Below are 14426 nucleotides of genomic sequence, written 5' to 3' on the forward strand. Positions count from 1 at the left end.
ATGGGGGTGTCCCGTTGACCAAGTTGCACAAGGCAGGCAGAGCAAGTGGGAGAAGGCGGCTTTGGCTGCTCGGGACCGACAGGGCCAGGGCCTGTGCGTCCACGTCGGCAGGCATGACCGTTCGAGCCATCTCATCTCACCAAGAACATAGAGAAATCCCTTCCATTTACTCTCTGAATTTTTAATCCCCGTGCGGCCGCACCTGCGAGTCTGCAACTGCCCCCGTTCCGTGGCTGCGACGAACGGAACGGAGTGCGTGGCCTGCCTCGATGGCTCGATCGAGTCGACAAGACACCTAGGATTCCGTCTCAATTTCCAAAGACGGGAAGAAGTTGGAGGCAGATCCGATCGGGTGCCCTTTTCGAACTCCACGAAGAAGAATTTGGTGGCTACGCAAGAGCGCCAAGAGGAGCTCGCCCGGTCAAACGAAATCTGGGCGTTCCAAAAAAAAAAACGAAATCTGGGCGAGGCCACAGGTGCACCACACGTCCATATCCGTTCCCTTGTTGAACAGAGCATCGGTACAAACCCAATGCCAGGCCAATGCCAAGCGTGGTACGGAAGTAACGGAACTGGCTGCACAAGATATTCCCCGGCCTTGGCCCATCTGCCGGAACGGTGAGGAAAAGACACAGCCAGTCATCCTCCTCTCCTCTGGGATTAAAATTTGAAACACAAGGTTGCAGCCTGGAAGAACAGCTCCGTCTTTGTGTACGGCCTGTACGCAGCTACAGGTGCAAGCAAGCGAGCCTGGAAGTGGCAAGCATCAGCACTGGCTTGGCTTGGCATCACGGGCACCGGAATCTCTTGTTTCGTGAAAACCGTGAAGATAAGGCGACGGACACATGGCGCCGCGCCTTTTTCAGATCTCAAGCTGCCGTCGCCGCCGACTTGTTCGTTTTCTGAAACCGCGAGATCAGCTTGCTTCCTATCCCTTGCCGGCATTATTTCCGGGCGGATGATACGGCCGTGTGCCAAGGAAAACCTACCAAATTAAGAATCGTGTAGGAGTAGTAGCAAGGAAGGAGAGCATTCTCTGTTTTTTTTCTTTCCCTTCCTTTGGTGCCAGCGGCGATTTGTTAATTCGTGTTCGTCACTGCGCAAGCTGACGACGCTGCTGCGGTCACCTGCGCTGCGATGCGAGCTCGCCGCTTGGAACATGCCGCGGCGGCACTTGTCAGCCTCTTGTCATCTCCATGTGCGGCGGCCGCATCTTCCTTGTACTCGTCAGAAACTCTTTTTTTGGAAAAACTTGCTCGTCAGAAACTCAAAAGCTGCATCACCCACCCGTGCTGCCAAAAAATTCTGAACTTTGTTTTTTGAACATCCGATTCCTTTTTTCACTCCTGCACAACCCATGAGGATGGCAGATGGGCAAATACTGGAATGGCGAAACTCTCTGCTGGCCCTCCGGATTTGCATTGCAGTGAACAGCTGCACATGCCCGTTCCGGCTGACAACTCGTCACGCCCGGTCAGACACAGCGCGAGCTGCTGCTCCTGTCCGGCCGGCCCCTTGTTGCTCCACCCCGATCGATCGATCCAGCCAGCCAGCCAGCCGGCGTCGCCGCCAGCCAACGGCCGCCGGCCGGGCAACCGATCCTCTTCGACGCCCGAGGCGCGCCGTACGATCGTTATCCGCACAACACAACGGTCGGGTCTGCACGGCGCGGTGGCTCCATCCGAGCACGGCCACCGGGGCTCGTAAATTCACCGACCCGAGAACAAGCCCCGGTGGTTTACCAGCCGTTATCCCGTGACGATGCGGCCCCCACACCAAGGCTGCGTTTAGTTTCCAAAAAAATTTGTGCAGTATCCGTCGCATCGAATTTTCGGACATATGTATAGAACATTAAATGTAATTAAAAAAATAACTAATTACATAATCTAACTGATTCCTACGAGATGAATCTAATGATGTTAATTACTTCATAATTAGACATTAATTATCAAATAACAATAAAATGTGCTACAATAGCCAAATCCAAAGGCTGTGTTTAGTTCCCAAAAACTTCCCCCCAAACTTCAAACTTTCCATCACATCTCCATCACATCAAAACATTAAATATAGCAAATGACTCATGCATGGAGTACTAAATGTAGTTAAATAAAAAAACTAATTACATAGTTTTGATGTACGTTGCGAGACGAATCTTTTGAGCCTAGTTAGGTCATGTTAGGACAATATTTGCCACAAACAAACGAAACGTGCTACAGTGCGCTATAGTGACTTATGTAACTTTTCGCATCCACTTTTTACACTCTTTTTACACATCTAAACACACCCAAACTCTTTCGCCGACTAAACACCCCGCCAGTGGCCTTCGGCCCGGGCCCGAACCGCCCGAGGCGTAGGCCAGGCCCAGGCAACACCCCTCCCGCGGAGAGTCAAACCGGGAGATATTTCCACGCCCACCCGCGCGGGCTCTACGTCGCGTCGCTGACGGGCGGGGCCCGGCCGGGCTGTGGGGGAGGCTTAGATCTCACCGGGTGCGAACGGGACAGGTGCGGCGGGCGGGGGTTCTTTGAAGGGGAGGCCTAACTCGACGGGCACGCGAATAGAGAGCGCGAGCTCGGGCCCCACCTGGCGGCTGGGTGGGCCCCCGGGCGGTAGGGCTGCTCGAGGTGGCCCACCACCGGCGGGCGGAGGTGGGTGTGCCGTGCCCCGGGTATAAAGCGGCGGAGCCGCTATATAGGCTTCCCCAAGGCCTCCGGTTCCCGTCGACGCCCTCTACTACCAATCTACGACAACCCCTTCTCCGTCGCGAGAGGAGAGAAGCGAACGAGCGCCTGCCGGAGCTCGGCCTCCAGCTCCGCCCGTTCCGCGGACTGGCAGGACCCGTCCGCCATGGGTGGGCTCGAGGAGATCAAGAATGAAGCTGTCGATCTGGTGAGGAATAATCGCTGCCGCTACTGCTAGCGCCTGTTTGCGCCTTGATCCCGGGCTACTTTTTTACATGCTACTCTCTAGTCTAGTCTTTGCGCCTCTGCTTGAATCATGTGTGTGACGATCAGTTTCTTTTTTTTTTGTAGATTAGATTAGCTCAGTTTCCTTTTGACTATTTTTTCCCTCTCTCTCTCCGTTCCTCCTCCTCCGCCCTGCTGCTGGAGGAAATCATGGAGAAGCTCCTCAACTCCGAAACCAGTTTAATTTCACTGGCAAACATAGTAACGATTGTCAACAAAAAACACCCAAAAACGGAATCCAGGAATCCTGATCATGTTCATGCAAAGATTTTTGTCTTTCCGTCCCCTCGCATGACGGCGAGCTGACCTCGCCGCCTTTATGCTCAATCTCCCAACGGCTTTTCGGCGAGGGGAAGAGCCACCTGGCCGTGGCCTTGGCCATGTTCCCCCGTGTTCTGGTCATGTGATCGAGCTGTTCGACAGCTCGCCGGCCGCCGCCCCGCCGCCCACTCAGGAGGGAGAAAGACCCACCTATGAATTAGCTCGCTCACTTATTGCTGTTTTAATCCGCCATGTTTGATACGTTTCCTTCTTTTTTGTTACATCAAACAAAATTTAAATTTATTTAATTTCCGCGTAGATCTATGCATACCTCGATGGTTTCGATTTTTTTTTTTCTAAATACAAGCTTAAAATATCTAAATTTGTAAAGTCCAGCTCTACCAGCTGCTACTTTCCTTTGGATGTTTCAGTAACCATATATATTTCTGCTGTTAATAATTTATTATTCGGAACCGAATAAGTTAATGGTGGTTATTGGTGTACGAAATTGCACGTAAAGTCAAAACTCAAAAGGTGGTTATTATACTTGGCACGGGAGCGGGCACGCCGATCAACGGGCATCATGCTGCCGAGATTAGCCCGCTAACGGCCGCCCGGGCGATGGGCTCAGAGAAAATCCGTGCACCTTGCTTTTCCGTTTCTTTAGGCCGTGTTCAGATGTTTTGCAAAAAAAATTTGTGATGGAATCTTACTAATTTGAAGTACTAAATGAAGTCTATTTATAAAACTGTTTGCACAGATGAGTTGTAAATCGCGAGACGAACCTAATGATGCTAATTAATCCATAATTAATTAATAATTAGTGGATGGTTACTGTAGCATCTCTCTTGCAAATCATGGATTAAGTAGGCTCATTAGATTCGTCTCGCGATTTACAGCACATCTATGCAAAAAGTTTTGTAAATAGACTTCATTTAGTGCTTTATACATGTGTCGAAACATTCAATATGATGTTTTTTTGTGTTTACGTGGTTTATGAGGTGGGAAGCCTTAATCGTGTTGACCCAGAGGAGCGGCCACAGCCCACCTGACGAGTGGCGCGCCTGCTCATTTTTATTTTTATTTTTTTGCCCCGTCCACTTCGGCCGGGTTCACACGCCGGAAACGGATGCGCAGCTCCCCCACCCGAATGTCCAGGCCCGTGCTTCGCTGGGTCACACGTGGGAGGGGCCACGGAAAGTGCGTCGCCAGCGGCCTCTGATCGAGATCGGACGGCCGTACTGTCGGCAATCATTGGCCCGTACAGGGCCTTCGTCCTCGCTCATGCTCTGGCTGGTAGTGGATGACATAGTGGGCCCACGCAAGTAGACGCACGCAGGGAGTTGCTGTTTGCCTGTCCTGGCTGTGACTGCCAAGAACCTTTGATCTCACCTCAGTTGATGGTGTCTGTGTTTGCAGGAGAACATCCCCATCGAGGAGGTGTTCGAGCAGCTGAAATGCACCCGCGAGGGGCTGTCCTCCAGCGAGGGCGCGCAGCGTCTCGAGATCTTCGGCCCCAACAAGCTCGAGGAGAAGAAGGTAACAGCTAAATCGAATCTGCATACGTTTTTGTTTGGACTGGACTGGGTCCTTGTATGTGTAATCCGTGATGCTTAAACTTTTTGGTTCTCTTGCGTGGTGCAGGAGAGCAAGATTCTCAAGTTCCTCGGGTTCATGTGGAACCCCCTGTCCTGGGTCATGGAGATGGCTGCCGTCATGGCCATTGCCCTGGCCAACGGAGGTGGCAAGCCTCCGGACTGGGAGGACTTCGTCGGTATCATCGTGCTTCTGGTTATCAACTCCACCATCTCCTTCATTGAGGAGAACAACGCTGGTAACGCCGCAGCTGCGCTCATGGCCAACCTTGCCCCCAAGACCAAGGTGAGCACAACATGCTGCAGTGAGCAAAACCAAAAACATTTTTTTAGAGAAAAACAGTTTTTGAATGAAACAATAAAAAGGAAAAGATAAGGCATGTACTTATTCCATAGTAAGGTGGCTTTGATATTTTCATAGACAAGTTGCTGTATAGTGGAAGGAGGAATCTTTCCGTGTGAGCTTTTAGGCCGGAAAAGTTTCAACTATGTCATGTCCAAAACTCAAGTTCTGAATGGTCCATTGGATGTGTCATGAGTGGGCATATATTCCATTATTGAGGAAACGATAGGGACACAACTGTTGGATACTGTTTATTCGGCATAAAAAAATTGGGTAGTTTAGGACATCTTACTTAACATTTACCGTTTATTTGGACCTACATTTTCTTCAGTGCAACAGGAAGTGAAGTTCCAGTTTCTTTCTTACGTAGGTTTAGTCTTATCCATGGTAGAATAATGTGCAAATATCTCATATCTGGGTAGGAGGATGTATTATTGTCTTGCACATGGACTTATATATGGGACGCTTCTATATGGCATCACAATTCATGTCAACTGGTTCACAGTTCTCAACTTGAATGGCCATCCTGCCTGTCTCTTTCCTGTATTTTTCAAATTTGTTAGAGAAGAAAAACATGGCATCGCTGGCATGCACATCGCTGTCACATAGACTTCGCTTTTATTTGTCCAAGTTGTGCCAAATCATACATATTGAAATGTGTTTGGTACCATGATGCAGTCATGTAGATAGTGACAACCTGAATTAAGCTGTATTCATTGTAAACTTTGTAGCTGATTGTTCGAAAAAAAGATTTACTATTCATTTGAACTCATTGGATTTTGTTTACCTGTTCTGTTGTAGGTGCTGAGAGATGGCCGATGGGGTGAGCAGGAGGCTGCAATCTTGGTTCCTGGTGACATCATCAGCATCAAACTCGGTGACATTGTCCCTGCTGATGCTCGTCTCCTTGAGGGTGATCCTCTTAAGGTTGACCAGTCTGCACTTACTGGAGAGTCACTCCCGGTTACCAAGGGCCCTGGTGATGAGGTCTTTTCAGGCTCAACATGCAAGCAGGGTGAAATCGAGGCTGTGGTCATTGCCACTGGAGTGCACACCTTCTTCGGAAAGGCTGCTCATCTTGTGGACAGCACCAACCAGGTTGGACACTTTCAGAAAGTCCTCACTGCCATTGGGAACTTCTGTATCTGCTCCATTGCAATCGGTATTGTTATCGAGATCATTGTCATGTTCCCGATCCAGCACCGTAGATACCGCAGCGGAATTGAGAACCTGCTAGTCCTCTTGATCGGTGGTATCCCAATTGCCATGCCTACTGTGCTGTCAGTCACCATGGCCATCGGCTCCCACAAGCTCTCACAGCAGGGTGCCATCACTAAGAGGATGACTGCCATTGAGGAGATGGCTGGTATGGATGTGCTTTGCAGTGACAAGACCGGCACACTCACCCTCAACAAGCTTAGTGTTGACAAGAACCTCGTCGAGGTGTTTTGCAAGGGTGTTGACAAAGACCATGTGTTGCTGTTGGCTGCAAGAGCTTCAAGGACTGAGAACCAGGATGCCATTGATGCTGCCATGGTTGGCATGCTTGCTGATCCTAAGGAGGCTAGGGCTGGTATCAGGGAAGTGCACTTCTTGCCCTTCAACCCGGTTGACAAGAGGACTGCTCTGACGTACATTGATTCGGACGGCAACTGGCACCGTGTCAGCAAGGGAGCTCCTGAGCAGGTGAGGAATAGTGAACTAATATTGCTTGCTTTTGAATTGATCAATTGCAATTTCTGCTTTGTTCTTTCAGAGTGACTAATTAATTGTTACTGTGATGAAACCCAAACAGATTCTTGACCTGTGCAACTGCAGAGAGGATATGAAGAGGAAGGTGCACTCTATAATCGACAAGTATGCTGAGCGCGGTCTTCGTTCACTTGCTGTCGCCAGACAGGTATCTTGGCTGGTGATCTTTTCATGTTCTTGTTGTTTTAGTGATCAGGGAACCATATTCTTATTTCCAAATTTAATCTTACCACAGGAAGTACCTGAGAAATCAAAGGACTCCCCTGGTGGGCCATGGCAATTCGTTGGTTTGTTGCCCCTGTTTGACCCCCCTAGGCATGACAGTGCTGAGACAATCCGCAAGGCTCTTGTTCTTGGTGTTAACGTCAAGATGATCACTGGTACATACCCTGTTACTACTAAATGGTCATGAAATCAACTGTGCCAGTATTTCCACGAGTGCTTAACTTGGACTTCTTTTTGTACTTCAGGTGACCAGCTTGCCATTGGTAAGGAAACTGGAAGGAGGCTTGGCATGGGTACCAACATGTATCCTTCCTCCTCTTTGCTGGGCCAAAACAAGGACTCTACTCTTGAAGCACTTCCTGTCGATGAGCTCATTGAGAAGGCTGATGGTTTTGCCGGAGTCTTCCCTGGTGCGCTAAATACCTAAATATTATTTACTTGTTATGCACGGTATCTTTTGCTGATGGTGTTTCTCTTATGCAGAACACAAGTACGAGATTGTGAAGAGATTGCAAGAGAAGAAGCACATCGTTGGTATGACTGGAGATGGTGTCAACGATGCCCCAGCTCTTAAAAAGGCTGACATTGGTATTGCCGTCGCTGATGCTACTGATGCTGCAAGGAGTGCTTCTGATATAGTACTTACTGAGCCGGGTCTTAGCGTCATTATCAGCGCTGTCCTCACCAGCAGATGCATCTTCCAGAGGATGAAGAACTACACTGTAAGTTCTTTTCTAGGCATGTTTTTTTCTGCCTTTTCTCTGTAGCTTGCATATGATCTGCATTCTGACTCTTTTCTCTGCTTCATCTTCTGAATCACCAGATTTACGCTGTCTCCATCACCATCCGTATTGTGGTATGTACATGGGACACAAAAAATTCAACTCAAATAAAAGGTTTTCTTTTACTGCAACCTAACGTTAATTTTGTTTTGCAGCTTGGGTTTATGCTCATTGCTTTGATCTGGAAATATGATTTCTCGCCCTTCATGGTGCTGATTATTGCCATACTGAATGACGGTATGTGTTCTTGTTTTCCAAGTAGTATTTGCAACTGTACAGTTCTAGTAGAAGCATCGATTCTCAGTCTAAAACAATAATGCAGGTACTATCATGACCATCTCTAAGGACAGAGTTAAGCCATCTCCCCTGCCTGACAGCTGGAAGCTTAAGGAAATCTTTGCTACCGGTATTGTCCTCGGAAGCTACCTTGCTCTAATGACTGTAATTTTCTTCTGGGCCATGCACAAGACCGACTTCTTCTCGGTTAGTTCTCAAACCTTATTCAACAGTACAGATTTGCCTCACTCTGTATGCACATTCATGTCCGAAAGTTTTTTTCTCACTATGGTGCCGTTGTGCAGGATAAATTCGGTGTGAGGCCAATCAGGAACAGCGAGCATGAGATGATGTCTGCACTGTACCTCCAAGTCAGTATTGTGAGCCAGGCTCTGATCTTCGTCACCCGTTCCCGTAGCTGGTCGTTCGTGGAGCGCCCTGGTCTGCTCCTGGTCACCGCTTTCCTGCTCGCTCAACTTGTAAGTACTATAGCTGGCTGCCCCTGAACTTACCTGAAAATTAACGCAACAACACATGGCTAATCTGAGCCTGTCTTTTGTTTGTGCAGGTTGCGACCTTCCTGGCCGTGTACGCCAACTGGGGCTTTGCCAGGATCAAGGGAATCGGTTGGGGCTGGGCTGGTGTAGTGTGGCTCTATAGCATCGTCTTCTACTTCCCTCTCGACCTGTTCAAGTTCTTCATCCGCTTCGTGCTCAGCGGCAGGGCCTGGGACAACCTCCTCGAGAACAAGGTACCGAACCGCTCCTCCTGCCGTTGGGGCGTAATCCTATGATTTCTCAAGCGGGTTTGCTGACGGAACTCTGCTGTGCAGACCGCCTTCACCACCAAGAAGGATTACGGGCGGGAAGAGAGGGAGGCGCAGTGGGCCACCGCCCAGAGGACCCTCCACGGTCTCCAGCCTCCGGAGGTGGCCTCCAACACGCTGTTCCAAGACAAGAGCAGCTACCGCGAGCTGTCCGAGATCGCGGAGCAGGCCAAGAGACGAGCCGAGATCGCGAGGCTGCGGGAGCTCAACACGCTCAAGGGCCACGTGGAGTCGGTGGTGAAGCTCAAGGGCCTGGACATCGACACCATCCAGCAGAACTACACGGTGTGAGGCACCGCCGGGACGTCGACGAAACCTTTGCCCCCGTACTGCGAGCGGAGTCATCTGATTACTACAGGAATTTTCGGTGATGAATTGAAACCAAACAAAACAAAAAAAAAGAAGAAGAAAAAACCGTGTGGCTGATCTGACCGGGAGCAGCCCTAGTTGTAAAGCGCTATACCACCACCAGATACTGCTATATGCTGGTATGGTTGGGTGTGCTCCGTCTTGCTAGGGAGCTTTTTTTTCTCTCCTTTACGGTTCCTTTTCACTAGTGGATGGAGTGTGCGCGTGCTGTAATCGTTTTACTTGCGTTTTCCCCTAACTAGCCCGGTGTTCTCGCGGAATGCGAGATGGAGAAATAATGCAACAAATTTTCTGCCCACATTGCAAGAGTGTGCTGTCCTGTTCTCTCCTCCCTTTTGAGTCTTACATACAGTTACCACAAAGAGCATGGTTCTGAGTTGTAATCGTGGATCACCTTTTGGCTTAACGTCTTGTCTCTGCCTACTGGTGCTGCTACTCCTTTTCAGTTTTCACCGCGTGAAAAAAGCTGGGGCGCTTTTTACCCGGCGCGCACTTGCTTCAAAAGCGCAGGCCAATGTCAAGGAAATGATCCCCGGAGCAATGATGATGTAGCAAGAAATCGACAGGCTCTATATCTTGATGAGTCTGCAAAAAAAAGAGGAGAGGAATAATATGGACACGGGCATGCATGCGTTGTAAAGGAGGAGGAAAAATTAAAGGTTCTCCCTCGCCTGTAGCGTGGCGCATCAAATCAAATTGTATTCGGAGATTCTGCACGCCTACACGAGGACTGCACAATTACAAGCGAACCCAACCCAATCATCCCCAAAAAAAAGGGCAAAGCGACATAGAGGAATAGTGTTCGCCTGCGATTTCCCTCTCTCTTTCCGCCTGCCCAAACGCACTGAACCACAAGCCGGTTACAGTCACGACGGAGAAAAAAAAAAGGGAACGTACGGAAAAGCGCGAGGCGTGGGGCAGACGCAGGTCGCTCCGGCGCCGGCTGAAAGGCCCGCAACGTCCGATCCGGCGACCGATCGCCGCCGGATCACTCACGGCAAGAAGGACGGGGGCGGCAAGGCAAGGCGGTTCACATGGCACACAGCACCTCACGGCCGGCTCCACGCGAGGCTTATCGCGGTCGCGATCCGCCCCCGCGCGCCGTGCCCCGTCGTCGCCTGCGCACCACCGGTAGTGCGCGTCGCTGGCGTCCTGTCCCTGCTTGGCGGTTGGCGCTGGCTGCCGGGCGGGGCATCGCCGCCCTCCTCCAGCGAGAGAAAGAAAAAACAAAAGCGGATGATTCCTGCAGCAGCTGCTGCGGCAGTTGCGTCCTACGCGGACGCGCGCTCCGATGGGCCGGCGGCGCTCGTCCATCCAAAGTGCTCGGCGGGTAGGGTAGGCATCATGTTTCAGTGACATCGCTTGCTCTATCTGATCCTCCTCCAGCGCCATGCTCGCCTGTCCCTTCTTCATCATCTGCCGGGCGATCGGGCAACCCCATCGCGTCCTGTGGCACGACGCGCCGTGTTCTTGTTCCTTTGCCTTTGGATGAACCTGAAGTAGGCAAGTAGGTGGTCATGTTGCCTTACGCCGTTTTGCTTTTGTGCGGAACTGAGCTGTTTCGTCTGGGGCGCAGCGCACGGCGTCAGTGCAGCGCTGGCATCTCATACTGTTCAGCCACTACAGTCATTTTCTCCACCCGTCGCGCCCGGGCGCATCGCATACTGTTCCTTTCTCTGGCACAGTTGGTATGGCTAAGCACGTAGTAGACGATAAGGGTGCAGCCAAGGCATCTCCTACGGTTCTTCAGCTTGAGTCACTTTCCGCGGCCGGGAGCATCTCATGCCGTTGGCTTTGTGGAGTCGTCTCAGCGCTGAGGTAAGTACAAATGATCAACACGGATCGGTTCTACAGTGTCGACATTCTACCAAGGACAGGGCACCGAAGAATCGGACAAGGCCGGCCGCGCGCAGCTCTGAATGGCTAGAGAAGAGGCTCCAAATTCAGACGATCCACCCTCACTCGTTGCAGCAACCACCTTTATTCAGTTGGAGCATGACTGGCCATGCATGCTTTGCCTGCTGGCTTTGCAACCGACTCCTGTTCTTTGGGCTCGTGAATATGATCTTGTCCCTTTTTCTTCGCCAAATTTTTTAAAAGGGGAAGAGATCGTGTCGCTGTGCGTGCCGGTGTTGCTGCTGAACCTGAACGGAACCGATCACCGTGTTTGCATTATTCAGATCCGGTGGGGTCTGCAGGGGCCCAGGATCGACTGGAGGAGCTTAAAAGAGGGGGCAGGCGGAGCTGAGCCCGTGCGCGAGATAAGATTAGCTATCTCAATCTCTTGTAGGTGGAGTGGAGGTAGGGGAGCGCATCTGGCATCGCATCCCCCATCGCCTCGCCGTCGCAGCCTCGCAGGCAACAGCCAAAAGTCGAGGCTGCAGCTAGCTAGCCGATGATTCGAAGGGAAGCTGCACTATGAGGAGTATATAGTACGACTCCGATTGATTGATTGGTCCAGCCAGAGGGCAAGTGCACCGGCTACAGAATTCTGCAGGCAAAGGACTATGAGAACCTCCGTTTCGTTGGGGGAATTGAGGGCAAGTGGGACTGGGCAGGCAGTGGTTCAGAGCTTTCAGAGGGAGATGATGCCTGCGAGAAATTGGCGTCGATTCTGAGGAGAGATCTTGGCTCCGAATAAAGGGCAAGCCCGAACGAACCCTTGCCTGCGGTCCCGAAAGACGGATTCGGATTGCTTTCAGCTTTCTTGCTCCTGTTATCATGGAGATTTTATTTTTTTTGTCCTAAAAAATGGAGATTTTATTTCTCTTTTTTTCTTTCCTTCTGGAGTTTCTCTAATGTTTTGTTTTTCCCCCCCTACCCTTGGGCTTGGAGGCGCAAGGAAGAGGAGAAACTGAGATGGTAGCCGAAGATGGGCCGTCTACCCTTGGGCTAAAGCAAAGCGCGGGATGGGCTTGGCGGAAGGGGGAATCATAGGCCCGGTTAGACAGCTGCACGGCCCATACTCTGTGCTGCTGCCATGAAATCATGGGCTCTAGTTTTGTTGGGCCAGGCTTAGTACTGTACTAGCCAGATGTTCGTGTTCGTGGACTAGTTCTGTTGGGCCTGGCTGGGATTGCCAGAAAGCTTGTTTGGCAGGCCTATCAATCTTTGCTTCCTCCTCACATGAGGAAATATAAAAAAATGAGAACATATCTGGTGCAAACCATAACTTCGTGAAAACCCGTACAAATCACAGTAAAAAAATCGTCTAAATTCACCAAAAAAATCACACATGTAGATGATATAATGCTATATAATCTTATAAAATATCTTGTCCAAACTCAACTTCGTTTGTGAGATATAAAAATAACAAGTTTCAAGCCAGAAAGATGTCCAGATGATTTGTTAGAAATTTATTATTTTTATATCTCACAAACAAAGTTGAGTTTGGACAAGATATTTTACAAGATTGTGTATCATCATATCATCTACATGTGTGATTTTTTTAGTGAATTTAGACGACTTTTTTGCCATGATTTGCATGGGTTTTCACAAAAGCTGTGGTTTGCACTAGATACGTTCCCTAAAAAAATAACCATAGCATCTAACACTCATTAAAATTCTAAAAAATAAAATCATCTGCTCGCGGGTCGAGTAGGCTCACAAATATGATAATTCCCGCGTAATCTCAGGGAAAGGAGGATGCCACGTGACAGAGGTAGCAAACACAGGGATCATTTTTCACCTTCTATTATGAATAAATTTTTTTTACCTTTATTCCCCATCAGTCGATTCCTATCAACATTTCAATGCTGCGTTTCCTCCAGGTTGTGCATGAATATGGGAACCAAAAGTTCTGAATGAGCTGAGTGAGTTGACAATAGGTCAATAGCATATCGATGCTTAAGCTTGCACTGTTTGCATTTGCTATTGAAAATTAACAAACTGGTTAAAACAAACAAACACAAACACACCTACAGAACACAAAGAAGGCTACAATGAAAATAAAAGACGATTTCAATGAAGATGATAAATGAAAGAAAAAGCTACATTGCACTAAACCACTTAATAAAGAATTAACAAAAAAAAAGCAGCTACAACACAAACATACGCTATCCAAAGATGGCCATTCATAGATCAATACTTACAAAAAAAAGGGGTTAAGACAAAAAGAACAAAAGACATTTTTAACAAAAAAAACATAAAGAGAAAGAAAATAATAACACCCTCACAAAAGACGATGCTAAAATCTCCGTCTATGCAATGCGATGATGGGCCTTCCGCCCTTGTAATAGACCAAGCATCTGTTAAGAGATCCCTTGTAAAGCTGAAGGACCGTGAAGGAAAATAAGAAAAAATAGCCTGACTGAGTGAGGAGGATAGAAAGATGTGTTGGGCCGATTCAGAAAACACGGTGGCGGCCTATAATATATTAATCCGATGGTCATTAAATCCCGCCAACCCGAGCACGAATATTCAAGAGATCACAACCATTGAAAACTGAGTGAAAACATCACAAAAAATCAACCGAGAGATGTTTAGAAAAACCGTTCTTTTAAGCTAAAAAAGGAGCTATCAGAAACAAAAGAAAACAAAACAAAAAATGTGCATGCATACAAACCGAGCGGCATGCGCATTTAAGTGCATCGTCGGTTCAATGTGACGAGGATCGGATCGGGTCGGAGCAGGGGAGGATCCAGCACCGGGTCTAGGGGGGCTCCAGCCCCTCCTAGACCCGAAAAAACAATGGAGCCCCCCTTGAGCCCCTTCTCTATTTTTTAGAAGAAATAATAAAGAAGAAGGGGAGGAAGAAGAAAGGAAAGGAGAGGAAGAAGAAATCAGCCCCTCCTTTAGTTATTTCTAGATCCGCCACTGGGTCGGAGGTCAAGTGTTGCTGTCTGCATCGCTCTAGCTTGCAATACTGCAGATCCACTCACGATCGCGATCGCACCATTTTCTGTGTGACGACCAGGGTTCACCAAACCGGCCGGAACCGGTCCGGTTACTGCGGTTACCGGTCTAACCGGCCCGGACCGGTTCCGGTTCCGGCCGGTTTTAAACCGGCCCAAATTCAAATTTTAAATTTGA

The 14426-nt window shown here is 49.2% G+C and overlaps 1 pseudogene across 1 annotated transcript; it reads left to right on the forward strand.

The window, feature by feature from the left end:
* Positions 1 to 2668: 2668 nt before the first annotated feature.
* Positions 2669 to 9695, forward strand: LOC120682612 (annotated as a pseudogene). The gene is made up of 14 exons (XR_005678501.1): positions 2669 to 2889; positions 4647 to 4766; positions 4872 to 5108; positions 5967 to 6851; positions 6961 to 7065; positions 7153 to 7297; positions 7388 to 7552; positions 7626 to 7864; positions 7966 to 7998; positions 8080 to 8161; positions 8247 to 8407; positions 8506 to 8679; positions 8769 to 8951; positions 9033 to 9695. The product of XR_005678501.1 is annotated as a plasma membrane ATPase-like (transcript).
* Positions 9696 to 14426: the final 4731 nt, after the last annotated feature.

Source organism: Panicum virgatum, chromosome 7N, assembly GCF_016808335.1.
Source record: "Panicum virgatum strain AP13 chromosome 7N, P.virgatum_v5, whole genome shotgun sequence".
Classification (NCBI taxonomy): Eukaryota; Viridiplantae; Streptophyta; class Magnoliopsida; order Poales; family Poaceae; genus Panicum; species Panicum virgatum.